Source organism: Anastrepha obliqua, chromosome 6, assembly GCF_027943255.1.
Source record: "Anastrepha obliqua isolate idAnaObli1 chromosome 6, idAnaObli1_1.0, whole genome shotgun sequence".
NCBI classification, from domain to species: domain Eukaryota; kingdom Metazoa; phylum Arthropoda; class Insecta; order Diptera; family Tephritidae; genus Anastrepha; species Anastrepha obliqua.
The window spans coordinates 77,669,092-77,692,070 of record NC_072897.1 but is presented as its reverse complement, the minus strand read 5'-3'; the positions used below and the strand labels follow the sequence as shown (position 1 = coordinate 77,692,070).

The 22,979-nt window shown below is 36.8% G+C and overlaps 1 protein-coding gene across 4 annotated transcripts in view; it reads left to right on the top strand.

Moving 5' to 3' along the window:
* LOC129250866 (uncharacterized) overlaps positions 1-22,979 on the top strand; it is a 210,742-nt gene that overhangs the window by 24,328 nt on the left and 163,435 nt on the right. The gene's annotated exons all lie outside the window — the stretch shown is intronic.

The window sequence follows — 22,979 nt, the reverse complement described above, 5'->3', positions numbered from 1 at the left end:
ATGATTTTAAGTGGCGATTTTAACGTAAATTTTGCATTGGACACAGCGGTTCCTTTAATTGACGTTCTCAATACAACATTCAATTTAAAAATGTGTAACAGTCGCACTGAATCGACAACACGATCAAAAACAACCATTGACGCGGTATTTCAAAGATATGTTGACAACATCGAAACCAAAGCATTTGTATCATATTTTAGCTATCATAAGCCACTCGTATCATTTGTTGACATTGAAAACATTGAGGATGAATAATAATAAAATGAAGAAAATAAAATATGAACTTTATAGCAATATTATAATGAACCTATAATTATCCCGCTCCTAATGCTGCTTTCGTCTTATTCTCTCTCAGTTTGTTTTACGGAAGGTTTCACTTCTATCGCGTCTAACCGTTAGACTGGTATTTTTTTTTTTCTTTTGTGCAATTATCTGGGAAACACGATAAGATGCTTCAGTTGTAGCCTTATTTTTGTCGATTGTTTTCAAAAATATTGACTGTTGTCCAATTAACTGGATTTTTAGAGGGTTGGTGTCGAAATTCTGTATGTACAAAATTCTGCTTTTTAAAAGTCTGCTTTTTAAAATTCTGCTTTTTTAAAATTCTGCTTTTTTAAAATTCTGCTTTCTAAAATTCTGCTTTCAAAATTCTGCCTTACAAAATTCTGTATTAAAATATAATGTTAACAATGTTAAAGAGGTAATGTAATTATTTAATTTATTATTATTATTATTTTTTATTATTATTCGAGATATTAAATAAAAATAATAATAATAATAATAATAATTTTTTCTTCAGTTTCGATAGAATCCATAGTATTTTTGCGTAGAACTTTTTTTCGCGTGGGCGGCCTTCGGCCGCGCTTCAAAAATATAACCCTCATCAATCCAACTCCGGCTACGCAATCCACAGTATTTTTGCGTAGAACTCCTTTCCGTGTTAAAACCATTGAGGCCTTCCAGCTTTTTTTTTTTATTTACTATCTCGAAAACTAAGCGAGATATCAAAAAATTTTACTCCTTCATTTCGTTTTCTTTTGTCGAGTTCTATAAGAATCCGCCATAAGATTGCGGCGCCACGGAAACAGCAAAATCCCCTCGTACATATGTACATACCTACATTAATTATAGTTGATAACAGTTATACATTGGTATGTACATATGGTTGCTATCAAATATTACATGGGGATGAGAACTTTGACTCTCTTCTTTTATGACGAAAATCACAAAACTTGAATAAAGCAGAATTTTTCGCATTAAACATGCAGAATTTTGAAAAAGCAGAATTTTAGAAAGCAGAATTTTAAAAAAGCAGAATTTTAAAAAGCAGAATTTTTTTGCAATTTACAGAATTTTGTTTCCCAGAATTTTGTAATACAGAATAATGACACGCTCGCTTTTTAAATGTTTCAGTTTTTCTTTTCTGGTGGTAGAATTTAACGGGAATGCCTTCTCAAAATTCGAATGTACAGTTTTATGATGCCTCTCAATATTTCCTTTTTTAGGAACTGAAACAGATGTATTACATAACAAACAAACACTTTTGCCTTTAACTTCTGTGAAAAAGTATTGTTCTTCCCATTCCGAATGGAAATGGTATGTCTTCGCCTTCTTACTACTGCTTGCCATAATGGTTCGAACTCTAACCCAACCGCTGCACGCGGAACGTTGATAATGCCGTTCAGTATTAAACTGAGCGCAATGTCGACGTGCATTGCGTATATATAAAGCCAAAAAATTCTCGAACACGCTAATCAGTTCCAGCCGATCCTAGAACGGAGACGCGACTTCGCGTCGTGTTTGTCGGCGCGAAATCGCTTACCGCAGTGTTGCCGCTATTTATCTATTTATTATGAAAATTTCTGAAATTTGCTAATACTGGTATGATTTTCAGACTTTTGGATTTTTTGCAACGTGAGCAGCGCGAGCTACCAGAATTGCCTTTGCGAGCTACCGGTAAGAGCTGCCGTAAAAGAACACTTTCTTTAATAACTTTGGCATACCGGGGGTTACAGGCTATGTCGACCATAATCAGAAGGGATTTTATAGTAAAAATGTTGTGGCAGTATGTATGTATGCTGACATATACTACATATTTGTGCACAGAGTCATCAAACATAAACATATTTATATACTTATAAAAACTAATTACAAATAGATTTGCGGCCATAATATGAGAATTATCTATGTATTGGGTTGGGAAATAGGTTCGCAGCGTTTTTACGGAAGACGTTTATTTAAACAAAAAACAATAAATAAATCAAAAAGTTAATCAATTATATATTCGCCGTTGTTGTTTACAACCTCTTCCCACCTCGGGAACAATTTGTCAATGCCGTTCCGCCAAAAATCGACTGGTCTGGTGTCAAAGAAGTTGTTGAGCCACTTTTTAAGGACCTCTTTGTTATCGAAGGTAACGCTCTTCATATGGTTTGACAGGAAGTGGAAAAGATCGTAATCGGTCGGTACAAGGTCCGAAGAATACGGCGGATGCTAAGAGATCTACCATTCGAGCTCTTGGAGTGCGGCTTTGACGGCTTGTGGAGCATGAGATCTGGCGTGAAAAAGTTAGGCTTGACCTTGTCGATCAGGTATTTTCAGTCGAATAGAATTATTCACGCTGTGTAGCTGGGCAATGGGTCTTGTTGACCATGGTATTCCTTTCCAGCATTTGTCAGTGCACTATACCCTCCCAATCCTACCAAACACATATTATTATTGTATCTTCTTTTGATGAAGATCCGGATTCACTCTCGGCTTTGGCGTGTCTCCTGGAGCCACCGACATCTTTTTTTGCGTCATATTGATATATACATAGGTATCATTTCTCATCACCCGTGACGTTTCGGTACAAAAGCGCTGTTGCTTGATGGCGGGCGAGATGCTTAGAATCAATTTGAAGATGACTTTCTTTGTTTCTTTCGTTGAGCTCGTGAGGCAACCAGGCTCCCAATTTGTCGAAAAATCTCATTGAATGAAAGTGATTGAGAATCGTTTTATGATCGCAGCTCATTTTTTCCGCCAATTCTAGACTGGTTTGGCGACTGTCCTGCTTCAAAAGTGATTTGAGACGTTCCTCACTGAATTCAGAAGGCCTTCCGCTGCGGCAGTTGTCATCGACATCAGAGTCGCCACTTTTGAACTTTGCAAACCATTTCCGCGTTGTAGACTTGCCTAGACACCTTCTCCAATCACATCGCAAATGCCCCGTGCTGCTTTGCAAGCTTTTTGACCTCGATGAAAAGCAAAGAACAGCAGGTGTAAATGTTGATTTTTGCCTCCTGGGTATTCGATTGCTAAGCCTTTGAGACTAATAAAAAATTAAATAAGTCAAAAATACAATTAACATAGTTTTGTAAAGCATAAAGAATTCTATCAAATGAATACTTCCTCTTTGCCAAGCAGCAAACAAATCATTGTAAAATAAAAGAAAATATAATAGCGTTATGAACTTGTTCCCCAACCCAATAGACGCGAGAAACCCTGGGGTTAACCACGACACTTTTATATGGAAGCATAGCGCAGAAGAATAGTTACTTCAAACAGATTTTACAATTAACATTATAACTATATAGTAATTTTGAAATGTCTCTCCGCAGGTGACTCTGGTTATCCACTACAACCATATATCTTGACACCATTCCGTATGCCCAGTGATACAGTCCAGAGCAGCTTTGATGACAGACATGCCAAGCCAAGAAATGTCATTGAGCGCTATTTCGGCGTTAAAAAAATTATTTTATTTTATTTATTTAGTATAGTTGATTACTTTGTTACAAAATAACTTAAGGTTAGATTGAATTGTGTATAGAGTAGAGGAGATTTCGCGGCTAATTTTGCTGCTTCATCTGCACGTTCGTTACCAGTTATGCCAACATGGCCTGGTAACCACATTAGTTTCACGTTCTTGCCTAGCTCGATTAGCATTTGCTGTATGGCCACTATGGGTTCACTGGTGTTGGTAAGGTTTGTGATGCCTTCAAATACAGAAAGGCTATCAGTGCATATAAATGTGGCGTTAGCTCCAGTATTGTGCTAATACCAGACTTGTGTTTCAATGGACGTTTTCTGGATTTCAGCTATTGAACCTCTTTGGAAAGGGCTGGATTAGTTTTGCAGCATAGTTTTGGTATTTGATAACATCGAGTGAAAAGTATTCCATCTTCAATGGAAGTGAAGCCGCCCCAGCTAGTAGGTTAGACGTACAGTTGTTATTAACGCACGCATGTTTCGTCGAACGGCGGCATGGTAAGGAGATTTAATAAGCAATAAAGAACTTTTGGAACATTTCCAATAAATGGGCAGGCCGTAGTCGATTTTTGAAAAAATTGTTAGTCTGGTTATAAGAGGGCGGTTTTTGTGTGAGCTTGACTCTTATAGGATGAAAGATACTTAATTATATTTAATCTGGCAACTAGGCTGTTTCTTAAACTATTTATTACAGTGTTCTCTAAAGTTATTTTTATAGTCGAATACTAATCCTAAAATTTTTATACTTTTTACATTTGATATTGAATGAATACCATATTTAATATTAATTAGATTACAATTTTATTTTAAACATACATGTAAGTGCTTACATTTATCCATATATATTTTCGCACCAGAGTTTTGGCACCAGCCGTCAATTGATGCTAGTGCATAATCAAACCAGGTTAGAATGTCGTTGAAGTTATTTTTATTGCAAAGCAGGTATAGATCGTCTGCATAAAGACAATGATGAATATTGTTCTGCTTTAGTAGAAGACGACTTAAATCATCGAAATCTATTAAAAATAAAGTGACTGACAAGGGGGAACCTTGTGATATTATATATATATATATAATTGGCTCGTACACCCTTTTTGGGTGTTTGGCTGAGCTCCTCCTCCTATTTATGGTGTGCGTCTTGATGTTGGTCCACAAATGGAGGGACCTACAGTTTTAAGCCGACTCCGAACGGCAGATATTTTTATGAGGAGCTTTTTCATGGCAGAAATACACTCGGAGGTTTGCCATTGCCTGCCGAGGGGAGACCGCTATTAGAAAAATGTTTTTTTTTTCTTAATTTTGGTGTTTCACGGAGATTCGAGCCGACGTTCTGTCTGTGAATTGCGAATGGTAGTCACGCACCAACCCATTCGGCTACGGCGACCGCCGCCAGCTTAAGCATAGAGTAGGTTATTTTATCATGCCCCTGGGTAGTGCTAGTTAGAGATTTAAGACAGGTTTCTATTTCATTGAAGTTAATCCGACTTTCCTTGAGCTTAGCTTTAGCTGAACAAGGGCAGTTTAATGGCTGCTTGAGGACTGTGTACTTGGTGGAACAAAAAGTACAGGGAAAGCTTGCAAAAGCAGTCGTTATTTCCGCTGAAATACTTACTACATTGAATTGAGTTTGTTATTGATCGAATGTTTTGCCAAATTGGAGTTACTGGGGAGTAGGGGTTGATATTCGATGTAAAATCTGCGAAACTCTTGCGCTTCGCAGTCTTCTTGTCTTTGTTGAAAAGGGCATAGGGTTTTTTGTAAGCAATAGCATTGTCAATGGATAAACATCTTTGCAAGGCATGCCACGCATTTGGTTTAGAATCTCTTAGAACCTTCAATTTTGAGGACAACTAGGGGACTGATCTAAAGTTTATTTTGTAAGGTGTGAGCGGGATTGACTCGTTAGCTACTTTTCAAATGATTTTTTTGGATTAACGTTGCCTCAGCGTTGTTATTATCCACTGGAGGTGAAGTGGAGGAAAAAGTTTGAATTTTATTTTGAAATATTCTCCAGTTGGCCTTGTTGGTATTAAACTGTGGTATTTTGGTGTGAGGGGTAAAGCAGTTGACGGATTTTGAGGTTACTCTCGGGTAATGATCGCTATTGTGAAGATCGTTGATGGTGTGCGACACAATTAGGTTAGATGCTAGAATAAGTTCTTCAATAATTTTAGCTCTTCAGTTGCTAGCAGGTGAGCTCCATTAAGGGCTCCAGGCGTTGAAATCGCCCAATATTAATATTTATGGAATTTATTATATTGAATAAGTCTGAAACAGAGATACTTTGTTGAGGGGGTATATAGATTGAAATTAATGTGAAACAAAAATTTATTCTAAGCTCAGCTACAATAACAGAAATATTAGAAGTGATATTTAAAAGTTTACAAATATAGTTTAATCATAAGAAGTGCGGTCTCTTGTTTAGCAAAGGTGTTGTAATTAAAGTTACGAAAGCATGGACACTCTGGGATATAAAGTGATAGTTGCGGTGTACAGACGTGTTTTGGTTCGCTCCACAATTGTGTTTATTTTCTAGCGAATCCGTCAATTAGTGCCTATTTAAAAACATGCCTTGCACATGCAAGCAAAAAGTCGACCGTGGTGAACGGAAAATACAATGTTCCAAATGCAAGGAACTTTTCCACTTGAAATGCGTTAACTTATCGGAAGCTGATGCTGACTTTTTTATCAACTGTGAACGTGACTTTCTTTGTGCAGTTTGCTCTAAAGTGCGGCGAAACTCAATTCGGTCCCCGCCTCCACCCCGCAACACACTTGATGCATTGCCGCCTGTGGATGATCGGGAAATTGTGATTGTGCCAGAAAAACAACAAGGACCATCTGTATTTCAAAAGGTAAATAATACTCGGCAGAAAGATGAAGAAACGGAATCTGCGCTCATTGCTGTTGTGCAAGAACTAGCTGGGCTTAGAGCAGAGAATATTCGTGTGCTTTCTCTGCTCCAATCTCTACACGATGATAAGCAATTGCTTTTGGGAAAGGTTGATAACCTTCAATCAGAAATTCTCTCTATGAAGAGTTTACTGAATAACTGCTTTACTGCAGTAAATCCTGAGGCTGTTAATGCGCCTATTTGTGCTGATGATAAGACTAGCTGTATCTCGCGCACTGCTAACACAACGAATCCAATGTCAACAACTGTGCCAACTATTTCTGCTGCCAACAATTTTACTTCGAATGCTGCTGCTGACGCCTCCGCCTCTATCTCATACGCTGCTGCTGCCTCTGCCTCTGAGACTTTGTCGCCGTCTGTTGTGCCTTTCGTTCGCAATCGCTCTCAGCTGTTGCCTCGCCCAATTGTTGCTAGTGCAGTTGATGCTCCCTCCGGTAATGTTAAGAGCGTAAATAATAATTTACCTTCGCGGATAATTGCTTCTCAACTTCCAAACTCTTCGCGGGCTCCCACTGATTCTGCCTGGGTCTCTGTTGAGACTAAAAAGAGTAGACGTAAGAAAAATCAATTACGTGTTGTTGGTTCTGGTGTGAACAACGAACTTGAGGTGGCTGTACGCTATAAGTGGCTACATTTGTCATCTTTCTCACCTACGGTGTCAACTGATAACATTATTCAGTATGTTAATAAACATGCCGGCTTAGATACGAAGCATATCTTATGTTATAAGCTTATTAAAAAAGAGACAAATGCGGACTCTCTTAGGCATATAAACTTTAAGTTAGGTGTTAGTGAACATAACTATGATGAACTACTTAAGCCTGAGATTTGGCCTGCTAATGTATCCATTCGTCCTTTTAATTTTTTAAGCAAACAAATAAATCAACCGCCGCAGAATTAGTTGTCTGTGCTAGGCCTAATAATCGAAATAATAGTCGAATTAAGATTTATTATGAAAATGCGTCCGGCATGCGTACTAAGGCAGAGCATGTACACTCCCTTAGGGTGCGGCCAGAGTGAACGCTGATGCCGAGCCGAGCCGAGCCGAGCTTATTGACGCTTATTTTCATGCGAGAAGAAAATTTGTATATAACACAGTGAATGCGAGAATCAGCGCTGAAATTTTGTTTATTCCATGTGTTTTGCTCTTATGTCATTTAATTTTGTTGTTCATTTGTGTTTATAAAAGGTCTGTACACGGTAATGGATTCATCAGGAAGAGTATTTTGCTTCTCCTAGTGTGATTAATGCAATTATTAACACAAAAGAGTTTGGAAAACATCCAATTACACTAAAAAGGAATGAATTTGGTGAATTTCATCATTTATTTAATGATTTATCTTATATTTATTTCGTGGAGGGAGCCTGAGAAACGGCTACCCCACTCCATTGGCCAGTTTTTCTTCGATTTTCGTGGTGTGGTACACTATGGATTCCTTCCACCTGGCCAAACTGTTAATAAAGAATATTGTTTAAGCGTTATACGTCGTTTACGTGAAGCAATTCATCTAAAAAGACCAGAATTATGGGCCAACAACTCTTGGTTTTTGCATCACGATAATGCACCGTCTCACACTGCACTCGTTCTTCGTGACCATTTCGCCAAAAATTCCACGCACATCGTTCCGCAACCACCGTATTCGCCTGATTTGGCTCCGTGTGCCTTCTGGCTATTTCCAAAACTCAAGAGGCCACTCCGGGGAACGCGTTTCGAGTCGATTGAGGGGATAAAAGCTGAATCGAAGAAGGTGCTGATGGCTATACCGGAGATGGACTATTTGGCATGTTTCGGGGATTGGAAAAATCGTTGGCATAGGTGTATTTTATCGAGAGGGGATTATTTTGAAGGGGATGAAATTGATTTACAAGAATAAATAAAGATTTTTAATTTTACAACCAAATTCACCTTACTTTTTGCCCACAGGTAAAAAAAGAAAATATTAATCCTGGCAATCCTAATAAGGATAATGGAAAACTTTTATCAAATTATTGCATTGTCATCGGTCCTTGATAGGTGTGCAAAATTTCAAGCCGATCAGATTTTTAGAAGCCAGTGAAAATTAAGCTCAAAGATTCCGTTAAATACATACATACATACATACAACCCGACCTAATAAAAGTGTGTTAAAAACACAACTGCACTCTAAAAAGTAAACATCAACAATCCAAAAAAGCGAGCAAAACGCTTTGAAACTGTTTTCTCGCACTCATCGGCTTTGCTCTCTGCTCTTGTCGGCGCTCACTGTGTTATACACAAGCTTATTTGTATTGACTTGTATGTAACCAGTTTTATCGCACTGACAATCTTTATCGCACTGACAATCTCGGCTCGGCTTTCAGCGTTCACTCTGGCCGCACCCTTAGTTCGCAATTAGATTATGACATATTCGTTCTTGTTGAGACCTGGCTAAATGCAAGTTTTTATAACAATGAATTCTTTGACCCGAACCTATTTAACGTTTTTCGAAAAGACAGAGACGCTGCAAAAACAGGGTGCTTGCGCGGGGGTGGTATTCTTATTGCTATCAGGTGTCACTTAAACGCATTTTTGTGCCCCCTCATGAACGGTGACTCTCTACTGGATCAGATCTGCGTCTGCATAAGTAGTCGAAACTCACAAGGCTCTTTATATCTGATTGCCTCGTATTTGCCGCCTGAAAGTTCATACGAGCTGTACAAAGCGCATGTTGACAACATAGTATATCTTGTCCTAAATAATTTAAATGACAATAATTTATGTGTGTTAGGTGATTTCAACTTGAGTAAAATAAATTGGTGTCCTAGTGCCTCTAACTCTATTCTCATACCAAACAATGTAACTGCAAACCATGAATTATATCTTATTGATAATATTCTTAGTCTTAATTTATTTCAAATTAATAATTTTGTTAATTCTCTGAACAGAATCTTAGACCTCATATTTGTAAGTGATAACATAAACTACGAGATCAATGAATGTTTGAATTCCATAACTCCAAAAGGTAAGCATCATTTACCCTTAGTGCTCAAAATCGACTTTTATACTTTTGCTACAACTGCATCTGATGTCAGGCAATCATTCAATTATTCTTTATGCGATTTTGTCAATTTCAATGACTTATTACTTGACATTAATTGGGATAATTTATTTGCTGAACTCGACACATCTAGTAGTTTTTCTGCGTTTAAGTCCATTTTGTCTAAACTCTGTTTAGATAACATTCCGCTCAGAAAGAAAAAGCCCTATAAATTGCCCTGGTATTCTAGGTCTCTGAAAAAGCTTAAAAATCTTTAAAATAATTACTTCAAGAAGTTTAAATCTACGAAGAATCATTTGTACTTCGTTAAATATAAGCAAGCGTTAAAGGATTTCAACGATTTAAATAAATCTCTCTATAACAGCTATATTACCAATATAGAGTTAAACATTAAAGCGAATCCCAAAATCTTCTGGAAATACATAAAATCTAGAAGGAGTAGTGCCAGTGTTCCCACTGGTATGTTTTTCGATAATAGCCAAGCGCGAACCCCAACTGAAACGGCAAACTTGTTTGCTGAATTTTTTAAATCTAATTTTGCTGACGACGAACTTGATTGCCCATCCGACTTTTCTTCTGACTTAGATTATGCCCTGAACTTTGGAGGTCTTTGCCTCTCTTCTGAGGATATTAGTAATGCTTTAACTAAATTGAAATCATCCTCTCAAACTGATGCTGATGGACTTTCAGCAGTTTTGATAAAAAACTGTCCGGCCTTCGTCTATCCCCTGAAAATTATTTTCAACAAATCTTTATCGTCGGGGTGTTTCATTGACGCATGGAAACTCTCTTTCATTACGCCCTTCTTTAAGAGTGGCAATAAAAATGACGTTAGAAATTATAGACCTATCTCTAAGCTGTCGACTATCTCCAAAATTTTTGAGCATGCGGTCTATGCAAAGCTGAGTTTTGCCGTTAAATCTTTAATTTGCCCTAATCAGCATGGGTTTATTGCTAACAGATCTACAGTATCTAATCTGGCCGTTTTTAGTGAATACTGCATTGATTCTTTCTCCGCTGGCTTCCAGGTCGACTGTATTTACACCGACTTTTCGAAAGCCTTCGACAAAGTTTCTCATAGAATCTTAGTTAAAAAATTAGCTAGTCTTGGCTTTCATTCTAATTTCTGCAATGGATAAACTCTTATTTGAGCAATAGACGCTGTGTTGTAACAATCGATGGTATTTCATCTACTTCCTTTGCTGCCATCTCAGGTGTTCCGCAAGGAAGTATCTTGGGACCGCTTTTATTTGTGTTATTTATTAATGACATCAAAAGTTGTTTCACATTTGCTAAATTTTTACTTTATGCTGATGACCTTAAGATCTTCTCAGCGATCAAGACGCAAGAGGATGCCATTAAACTTCAAGCCGATATGAATAGGCTTTATTTCTGGTGCCAGAACTCACGACTTTCGCTGAACTTATCTAAGTGCTTCCAAATATCTTACTCTAAAACATCTAATATTTTGTGCACTAAGTACAGGATCTCGGCATGTGTCCTGCAGTGTGTTAGTGAGTTTAAGGACCTTGGCGTCATCTTCGATAACAAATTCTCTTTTAATAACCATATAAATTATATTACTTCTAAATCTATTTCGATGCTGGGCTTCGTCAGACGGAACGCCACTAAGTTCTCTGATCCCTATACCATTAAGTTACTGTATACATCTTTTGTTAGATCTCACTTAGAATATGCTGCTTTTATTTGGAGACCTTGTAGTCAGCAAGCTATTAATAGAATCGAACGTGTGCAAAAAATATTTCTCAAATATGCCCTTCGGTCCCTGAATTTTATTGATCCCATGCCATCATATTCTGCTCGTCTCATGCTTATAAGTCTCAAGTCCTTAGAGATTCGTAGGACTATACTGTGTCTGTCTTTTACTCATAATATTATTACTGGAGTAATTGATTGTCCCTACTTATTGGAAAGAATTCGATTTAATGTTCCCCAGCGATCTCTTAGGAACTTCTACCCTTATTATGGGGGTAACTGTAAAACTACGTATGCCAGCAATGCTCCCATTACTCGTGCTTTACGGGAATTAAATGCCGTTCATAATGATGTTCTTCTTGATTTCTCGCTTTCAAGAACAGCACTTTTAAATCTTTTGAATTCTATATTATAGTTAGTTAGTAGCTAGTATAGTTTTTAAATACATATAATATATTTGTAGCTTAATCTAAGCAACTTTTGTATCATAGTCTGTAAGGATTGTAATTCATAGACTTAAATAAATAAATAAATAAATAAAAGACTTGTGTATTTGTGTGATTGGTGGTTTGAGGAGAAATTTCACGACTATGTAACGGATCTGAGTTATTAGCTGTTACATAGCTTTCGCTATTGGTGAGACGACTTATTAGAGTGGGGGAAAGAGAGTCTTTTGTGAATTAGAGAGAGAGGATGGAGAGATGGTGTTGGATTTGCAGATTATGTAGGAAGCAGAAAAGGTGTTTGGAGAAAATCGTTGATATTGTTAGTTACGTCGTCAACTGTATTGTTTGGTTGGCCGTTGGATTTAATTTGTTGATTTTGAAACACTGCTGATTGCAAGAGTCAAGTCATTAATATTTCTTTCTTTAATCTTAATTCTGTCATCAAAGAACACCACATCTCGACTTATTACCATCTTCTCAGTCATTTTATTGTATAACCGGTACGCTTTAGATTCGTTGCTATAGCCCATCAATACACATTCAATCGATTTCTTCTTCAATTGCTTTTTTTTTGGAACTCGGACCATTGCTCGACAACCAAGTACTCTTAAGTAGAAGAAGTCTGGTTTCAACTTCGTCCAGCTTTCTTCGAGAGTTTTGACATTGGCTCTGCATGGAGTTTTGTTTAACAGATATGCTGCTGTCACAGAAGCTTCAGCCAAAATTTTTTACCTGAACCTGCATGTCTCTTTCGGAGACACCACAATGCCACTATGACTTTTATATGTAACATGTATTACAAATTTCACAACTCGTCTTTTCAAAGGCGATTCTATTCCCTTTGATTGCCATTTGACTCACTGTAGAAGGGGGAACAGTTAGGGAACAATGTGACATTTATAACTGTTGACGTTAGATTAGATTGACGTTCCGCTTTGCCAATATTGGGAAACATGTGTAGGTCACCAATACATTCCGTTTTTAGATTCGAATTATTAGCAATAATAATATTTTTTCTATAAATGAGCCTTTGTCTAAGTAAAGCAAGCTCTCCTTTAACAAGTAGGATGTGGCACCGCTATCGACATACCATTCTATTGAATTTACATTACACGCGAGAAGCGAAGCAAATAATACATTATCATTAGGTCAATTAGGTTTGTTGTTGATCGGTTTATTTTTCTTCTTTGGTCAGACCTTCGCATAATGCCTACAAAATGCCATGCAAAGTTCTTATTTTTTGCGATCATTGCACTGTCGTTCGAAGTGCTGCTCTTTGGATATATCCTTGATTCTGCAACAACGTAGTTTTGACATGCTCAATTGTTACAGTTTTTTGAGTATTTTCGATGATCATAACAAAAATATCAAATTCAGCTTGCAAGCAAGCATAATTGAGGTTATCACTTTATCATTCAGTGACAAGCCCGCACTTTTTACTCGTGACGATAACGAGAGCATTTCATTGACATACTGATCCATGCTGTCGAGGTCAGAGAGTACGGTGTGATTGTAACAACAATGCGACTCTACGGCTAATGCTGAAAACAGTGACCGACGTAAACGCAGTCCCCTGTCAGCCGTTACGATCAAAGTAATGAGAACCCTATGTGAATGAAAAATTCCTTCCTTCCGTATCGTAGATTTTATTTCACGATTTTTGAAAATTCCCGAAGAATTCTGTCAGCTGGTTGCTCTCTCACCACACAGTGTTGCCAAGCAGTACATTTCGAAATCATTTACAAAAGAAACTTTATATATAGAAAAGAAAAATTATAATTTGTATTAAAATAACTTAAAAACAATGTTGAATAATTTTAATTATAGATAAATGAACTATTTACATTTGTGGGTTTTTGGCTTTGGTTTATTAAACAATGAAAAATTGTAACTGATAACGCGGATGTGTGAAAAAGTGTGTAAGCAAAAATATCAATGGGAACATTGTGTAGATACAACCAAACACATACACACACAAACCGATGCATTGTGTAAATATGTAATTAAAAGAACGCAGTTGTTCTCTACGGGATGAGTTTTGCTCAGTTTTGTGCTCGTTAGGGGCTGCGGTAACTGATTCCGTACGTCGGTCACTGTTTTCAGCGGAAGACCTGTTTCATGTAGACTAAAAATAGAAACAAGCAAACGCGTATGTAAAGAAACGATTATATGTATTAAGGAATAACTATGTAAACAATGCAGAAGAGCGCATCCAGGATTCAAAAAGATAGAAAAAATTTGAAGACATTTTTTTTTTAACTTAAATTAATTAAATGTAAGCGTTGACGAACGAGGGAATTAAAATGGTAAACGAAATCGTCTGGAGACGATTCGTTCGTCCGGTCTTTCAATCGTCTGATCTTTCGATCGCAATATAGAATGACGCCGTTAAGGTGCATAAACATTTTCACTCTTAAACAAAGTAGTTGATCCAACGGCATAAATACAACAAGTTTGGGATAGTAAAGCAAAGTGTCTCCTAGTATATTTCTGGTATGACAAAGCTTCTCATAGAAAACCATCTGCAATTCTTAGGCGAGATAGAAATGTAGATACCTCCATTTGTGGAACATTATTAAGAATCACTCCACAAATTGGATAAGGAGGTCGGTCAAACACATTGTACTTGAATTTTTTTGTGTACTCAAAAATTCAACTAGACTACGCTTTTGAACTCAAGTCTTTCAATAATTTTGTAATCTGAGAATAAGTTTACCTAATACAGGGTTCGCCATATAACTTTACGGAATTAAAGATGCTATAAAAAAGGAACTACTCAATATTTTTCCAAACTGTTTTTTTTATTTTGAAGTACAATCCTTCCGGTTAATGATGGAACACAACTTCATTCATATGGCTGCCTCGGCTACCATGCTCCATCCCATATTTCAATGATGTCTCCGAAATGTCCAATTGTTGAGAACGACGGTGAACTGATGTTCCTGGTGATTCACGAACACTATCGGCCACATCAGCAATATTTTCGGGTGTATGCACGGTTTTTGGTCGGTCACGCGTTGGTTTGTCAATAAGCAACGAAGTTTCTCTTACTTTTTTCGCAAAGTAACGCACATATGCTTCATTCGGTGCTTTTCTTCTTCCCATTGCCGTACGTAATTTTCGTACACATTCTGCAACATTACCATGATTTTCAAAGTAATGTCGCAATATTTCCCAGCGTTCTTTGAGCGTATACACAACCATTTTCGTTCAGCGGAAGAATAAAACTAATTTTCTGTCAAATCAGATGACAGCTAAGTGTTACCATTCTTCAAATAATACCTAGTTCAAATCCGTAACGATAGATGGCGGGCCCTGTATATGTACGTATGTAAGAATGTAAAGTCCACCTTGAAGTGAACCTATACAATGAAAATGTTAAATGCAAAACATTATATAGAGATTTAATTAAAAAGTTTATTTATTCTTTGATATGAAATTAAAAGAAGCATTATTTTGTTATGGAATCACATAAATTAACTTAGAATTTTACACAAAAGACTGTCGGATCTTTCCAAAAATTTCCTCAAATTACACAATTGAGTATATTGGTTGATAGTTGTCCTTATTCTTATATGGAGCTGCCCAATGAGTCCATTCAATAAATCGACAACACCCATGTCCCCGTTGTACTCATTGATAATTGTTGGATTGAGTATTTCAATTTTTTCCCCCCACTAGACATGTTGCAGTTGAGGAGTAATATGCTTTTTGACAACTTGGTTGTATTCCCATGTAAGTGGAAAGAAGGTGTTTTTGTTTGTTAATCATGCCGCTCCCCAGAAAGTTGCTTACATCCAGTCCACAAACTGTTCCATAATCCTTCGAAAAACCAAGATTTACTTTTTGTTGAGCTCAGTATCACTAGAAAGTTTAATGCATGGAACGCGAGTTGCCTACACTGAACCTAAATTGTAAATTGCGTGGCTTTTCAAACAAACTAACAATAACACTGAGGTGTTAAAATGATCGAAGTACACTATATAAAAACTAGCAGCTATTTGGCCATATAAGAGCGCACAAATAAAGCTCTACTTTACATATTTGTAAAATTTCAAATATAAAAATTTTAAAACTTCAATATAAATCAGTGCTCTCGCCCCCGTCTGTAGGCTGGAGTATGCAATAAAGGGTTAAATGCACTGTATACCAGCAATTGGTAGAAGCAATAATGTCGTGATGGAATCATGAGCTCTATGAACTGTACACAGACATGGAAATAGTGCAGCGAATTAATATTCAGCAGCTCTGCTGAGTAGATCATGTCGTATGAATGAAAACAATCGCATTGGCGCTGAGAGCATTCGACACGTTACGCGAGGGTGGTAGCAGAGGAAGGTCAACGCCTCCTTTGCGTTAGAAGGACCTGCCTTCGCTCGGCAGTTCTAATTGACGTCGATGAGTACTGGAAAAAATAACTGGGGCCCTTTGCTGAATTCGACCAAAATTACTTACTTGGATACTGTGACAAAAAAGAAAAATCAAATAATAGATTATTCTTCATACCATGAATTACAAGCCATATGTCTGAAAGAGAGAACTTGATTGATATTAATTTTAAGAAAATTCAAGCTTAGAAGCATAGTTGCATTTTACGCAGTATAGACAAATCCTTACGTTCAAACTGGGTTGGTTGGTTGCGAATGCACAAAAGTTGAATGGAGTTTCGTTTCTCATTATTTTGGTACACACAAATATAGGGATAGCAATATTTCCTACGAAAATTATAAAAAGCTTTGTAAAAATATACCCGTTTCGTATAATTATACGGAAAGGGGTAACACTGCTAACAGCGAACAACCTGTTACAACTGCGGAGCCTTGCGTGACAGATATGAGCGATGCTTCTTTAGAACATCGTCAATATGGCGGATAAACTATATAAAATACATTTCAATTAAGGAATCAAATTCTTAGTGGTGGCAGAGTTTATGTGTGTTATTTTATAATTTTAAATATATTATACGTGTGTATATCCGCGTTCTCCGCGGACTTTGGATTTATAATTCATGGAAAAAAAAGACACAATGCACATGGAAATTTTTGAAATAGAGTGCCACATCTCAAAATCATCTATTTATCTCATTTTGACCAAACATTTGAGCTACAAAAAAGCTCAGTCAAGCACAATTTGTTTATCTTATCTCAATGCTGTCGGCAGTTAACGCGTGTATTTTAACATTGACGTACATATTCAATTTGTCTTTGTGCTCTATTTTAAAAACTTTAACAAAAGAGCTACCGCAATGTTTGAGACCAATTCTTAAACGAAAAGTTATGTTAATGACATTTTAGTTATGTTAAAAAATATAAAAAAAAAAATTCAGCCAAGAATTACTTCGAAGAGTCTAAAAAACATGCTTTCTTCTAAATAAGGCAGTGATCTAAAGTAAAACCATTGACGGTGATAACAAAACTCATGCCTAATGTTGATCTTTCTTTCGGAAATCTTGAAGTTTGAGTTAGAAAAAATGTATCATATCCTCAAAGATGTTTAGTTCTGTTTTTTTTATTATTAAATATCACAACTTTTCTTAAATATTTGTAAATCAAAACAACTTCTTTCACAAAAAATTTATTTAAAATTTTGTATCATTTTCATTTGGCCGCCATAGCCGAATAGTGCTGTGGTGTCCGTGCTCGAAACACCAAATGATAGAAAAGTGTTTTTCTAATAGCGATTGTTGGTCGGCAGACAAAGACAAATCTCCGAGCGTATTTCTGCCTTGAAAAAGCTCATTTTAAAAAAACCATATGCCCTTCAGCGGCATAAACTGTAATTTTAACGTAAATTAAACACTTTTTGAATACTTTTACATTCAATGTCTTTTATATGCACGGAATGTAAAGAGGTTGAGGGGATCTAATGTCAAATGGCTCATGGTAAACATGGTTCTTCGATTTTGTTGTCCAGCGGGTAAATATGACGGCTCTCCAAAATGTGAACATACCACCTATTTTTGTGTAATTCTCTCAAATTTCCTTGCAATTAGACGTATATCAAATAAAGGCCGATAGCCTCATATGCTGGTTGCCTTGCTATTTTAATGTAATTATTCATTTTCTATATATATATATAATTGGCACGTACAACCTTTTTGGGTGTTTGGCCGAGCTCCTCCTATTTGTGGTGTGCGTCTTTATTTCATACTTCATGTTTATATAGAGCTTCTCAGCCTAAACTTAACTAACAGACTATATATAAATAAGAGAAAATGTATTATGTATATTATGTTACATTATGTTTTCTATGCACAGGGTGGGCCATATAGCGTTTGATTTTTGAACCACCTATTTTTTTGAGAATGGTAACACAAATGACATGTCAAATGTGTTCATAATTTACTTAAAGGTTTGACATTTACGAAATGGGACGCTATACGCTTGAACAAAATTGGGAAATATTGAAAACCTATTTCCAAAGTGGTGAGTCTTCTTCTTCTTCCGCGGTCACAGTAAATGGCGAGCGTTACCGTGACATGCTCAACTTATACATATATAGTGTTATTATGACATACAACCGTAATTTGAACAGCAGACCTAATATTTAAATGTACAGCTAAATTGAGAAATTTTTAAAAATTCATTTCGGATAATTAATGATAACACTTAAATTAAAAATTAAGTACTAAAAAAATCTAAATTGAACCCCATTTGGTGTAACATAAATAAATAAATAAAATTTCTCATACAAAATGGAGAGATTTTTAAAACTTTTTTGTCTTAAAATATTTTCTTGAGCCGCGAAAAACACAAAACAAATACCGCTTAAGACGGACGCCCCATTCTCGAGTTATGCGTTGTCTTGTATACACAACTGTTTTGCATGTTGTTAATAAAAAGCTTAAGTTTTTAAAATCGCTTTTTTACCCTCTAAATGTTTGGTTCCTGTCCAATCGAGCTGAACTGAATTTTTTTGTTTAAGTGTGCATGGTGGCACAAATAATTTTAATTTTTAGATCTACCCATATCATAATATTCAAGTAAAATTTGTTACTAATTAACTTTTTTCTTTAAAATTAAGAGATTTATATTGTTACGAATTTGTTACGTTTTTGTCTAAATAAAAACATCTCACAATAATTCCTCTGAGTCAGATCACTGAATTGTTAAATAAAAGTCGCAAATCATGGCAACACAACTTACAAGCTTTAGTGGATCCCTTTACTACTTTTTTATTCGTTTACACGCTCACACGCTTAACTTGAAACTGAATACCCTTATGCGCATGCGGAGTTCGTCTTCGGTTGGCTGTGTAGTATACTGCAATTGCCTTTCTGACCATTAACATTCTTAGTGATAAACATTACTTCGGCATTTGCAGACAATTCGGAGCACTGAGGTACTGGACGTTCATCGTCAGATATTTCTTCCGCATCATTTATTTCGGGTGTTGCACGCAAAGGCAACTCATCTTCCGAAACTAATTCAGTATTTACAATAGTTGCATTACTCTATTATGCAATTTTTTTTGACTATCACTTCATATTCAGTGATAAAGAAATTCGTGTTTTAACTACTACTGAAGAAGTAGTGGTAGTGAAACGCATATTGTATTTATTTTTTAGTGTATTATTGCCAACCCTGTCTTCAACCAATTGTTCTTCATAAAGAATGCAGTTCTCGTCTTGTGGTATTTCTTCAACTATTTCCTCTGATTCTACAATATGCTCCTCATCTATTATAACATCAGTAATAACGCCTTGGGCTGATTTTTTGAACATTTCCTTATTAACAAGCCACGCTCTTCCAACTCTTTCTTAAGATGCCGAAGTTTGCTTAGCTTTGCCATTTCCACGATCCTGTTCTTTGCAATTTATTCAGCAATTCCACTTTTGACACCAATTGCTACGAATTTGTTAAGTCCTTATCCAAATAAAAACGTCTCACAAGAATTCCCCTGAGCTTGATCACTGGATTGTTAAGTAAAAAACACAAATTAATGGCAAAACAACTTGCTTGCGTTAGTACCTATGTATATCACTTTATTGCTTTACTATTCTTTTACGCGGTCCCACGCATGCACCTCTGCTTATATACATGTGCTTAATAGATTTGGTTGTGCTTAATTAATTTGCTTCTAGGTTTGGCAACTCGTATCTTCTGGCGAGTTCTGTTGCGTTATCTAGTGCCAAGGCGAGTTCATGTTTTTGTTTTGATATCCCGTTCGCTCAATACTGTTGCCAGTGGATACGCGAATTTTCTTAGTTCGTTACAGTATATAAATTTGCTGTATTAAAAACCGACTGCCCTGTCCTATCTTTTTCCTTGGCTGGGTCTTACCAGACTGGATCACCAACAATCCCAAATTGTATAATAATAGTAATTAATTAAAATTGTATAATAATAGAAATAAACATACTATTAATTAAAAAAGAAACATAATATTAATTGGTATTATTATTTTTTATTGACGAACGCATGCCTCTATACTAGCTACCCCTTTGCTCTGCCATTCGCGCTGCCACCGAAGCCCATCTTCTGGCGCCCCACTTTCATATATGTAAATATAAGTATGATATGTAACATGTACGCAAAGGTCCACAATTTCCACCACGCTGTACACGACCTTGTGCCTTTTGTTGTTGATAACATGTTGTTCTTATGGCAGCATAAACATACCCATACACATACTAATTTTTTTATTTAATTACATATATATTTTGCAGATGTAGAACAACACTCATAATAACAGATGTTAATAAGAGCTTGATTGCTACAGATGCATACAAAGCTAAATAATTAGATAAAAAAATCAGTTTTGACACTTTTACTTACATTAATCATTGACTAAGAAGCTGATATTTGTTTACTTGTTTTGCTGTTGTCTTATTGCAGCTGGCTTTTTTCTGTTTGCTTGCTGCTTTTCTGCTACGGCATTAGTATGATTAGTGGGATTAGATAAAAGTATTTATTGCAATGGCGACAAATACGGAATATTTTATGATGCCAGACATGCATCCAAAGCTGCACCGTACTTAAAGAACTCGCCGGAGCAGATCTGATCCATCTTGTAGCATATAAATGCACATTTCTTAACACAATTCACTGGACTGGTTAGCAATGAATGCACATTTCTACTTAAATGAATCAAATACTATTATGCTGGTATTTTGTTGAAGGCTGAAAAGAATCAATTAATGATTAATATGCTACCATCCCAGAGGTTGCGGGTTCGAATTCTGAAGCACGGTCCGCTCACTTTTCCAAATTTACCTACCTTTAGAAAGAGGGAATTTAATAATTTTAAATCCCAAAAATATTTTCAGACTCACTCCCTACTCCTCAAACCCAAACTTATCCTTTCCACTCCCGCACAATAGTCAGCGCATTATTCGCATTGTGGCTGGTAAAATAAGCAAAAGCAAAGAAAAACACAGAGTTACACATTGCATCAGTGGCGCCAGTAAGAGGAAGTGGGCAACGGCGGTAAAGCGCATACACATCAACTTTAGCGAATTCCTTAACCATCTGTGGGATCCAAGCAGTAAGAAAGCGTTGTTCTTAAGTTCAGGACTGGTAGTGGCAGGCTAACCACCCACCCTGTCATAAATCAAATAGATTAACGTAACCAACGCATGAGGCCCTATGCTCCCGCGAGGAATGAACAAGAAAAAAATATGCAACTCAAACGAAAATAAAAAAGCAGACTATTGCGTCCACAACTACGGCTCTCCACTCCGATCGATCCTCCACCACGCGTTCCCATTTTCAGCCGGTTGGTTGTGACCTCATCAACCCAGCCTTTATTTGGTATCCATCGACCTCTCCGTCCAATCGGTTGTCTATGAAATGCTAAACTGGCAACTCCCTTCAACTGTCTGCAATTATCCCAGCATGATTTTCTGTCTCTTTCTTCTACTTCCTGAATAAGAGAAGAGAAATTACCCTTTCCTATGCCAAATAATGGCTTCGGGCCTATAAATGGGGAGCACACCACTTTTCTGGCAAATTTGTGTGCTAGTTCGCTCCCAGCAATTCATATGTGCCCTGAAATCGTCATTTCTGGCCTAAAATATTCAGCTTATCAAGACATTCCAGCACCAGCTTTGATGTAACCTGGAAAGAGTTGTGAGCCTTGATTGCTGTGTGGCTGTCGGTAAGGACAGCTATGCTTATATTGTTACAAAGGGTGCTATAGGAAAGTTTTTCAAAAAAACACACGTAAAATTGAGAAAAATTCATGCAATGCTTAGTCCAATTTTGGCATACTCTTTCCAATGTTTCGGCCGGCATGTCACATATAAATGCTTTAATGTTGTCTTCCAATGCGTTAATTGAAGCAGGCTTGTCTGAATAGAGATGAACTTTAACATAGCCCCACAAAAAATAATCTAAAGGCGTTATATCGCACGATCTGGGTGGCCAATTGACAGGTCCCGAACGTGAAATAAAATGTTCACCGAGCTCGCCTCTCAACAAGTCCATTGTTACGCGTGCTGTATGGCATGTGGCACCGTCTTGCTGAAACCACATGTCATGCAAGTCAAGCTCTTGCATTTTGGGCAAAAAAAAGTTGGATATCATTTCACGGTAACGCTCACCATTCACAGTTACGTTACGATTCACAGCATCTTTGGAGAAGTACGGTCCAATGATACCTCCAGCCCATAAACCGCACCCAACTGTGACCTTTTCTGGATACATTGGTAGCTTTTGCAATTCTTCTGGCTGATCTTCACTCCAAAATCGACAATTCTGCTTATTTACGTACCCATTCACCAAAAATTCTGTGTTGCGGTAGGGCGTTCGGCTTCAATTCTTACACCACCTGTATTTTGAAAGGCTTCACACCTAAATCCTTTCGCAAATTTTCCACGTTGTTGAGTAACGGAGGCCCAATTGCTGTGAACGGCGACGAATCCATAATTGATGGTCATCATTAACACTGGCAGCTGCGATATTTTCTTCAGTTCGCACTCTATGTAAGCGTGTTGGTGGTTTGATGTCCAATAATGTAAATTTGGTTCTAAATTTAGTCACAATAGCTCGAATAACCGCTTCAGTGGGTCGATTAAACTGACCATAAAATGGAAGAAGCGCGCGATAAACTTTCTTAAGAGAACACGCATTTTTATAATAAAATTCAATGATTTGCAAGTGTTGTTTGTTTGTAAGACGATTCATGGTTAAATTA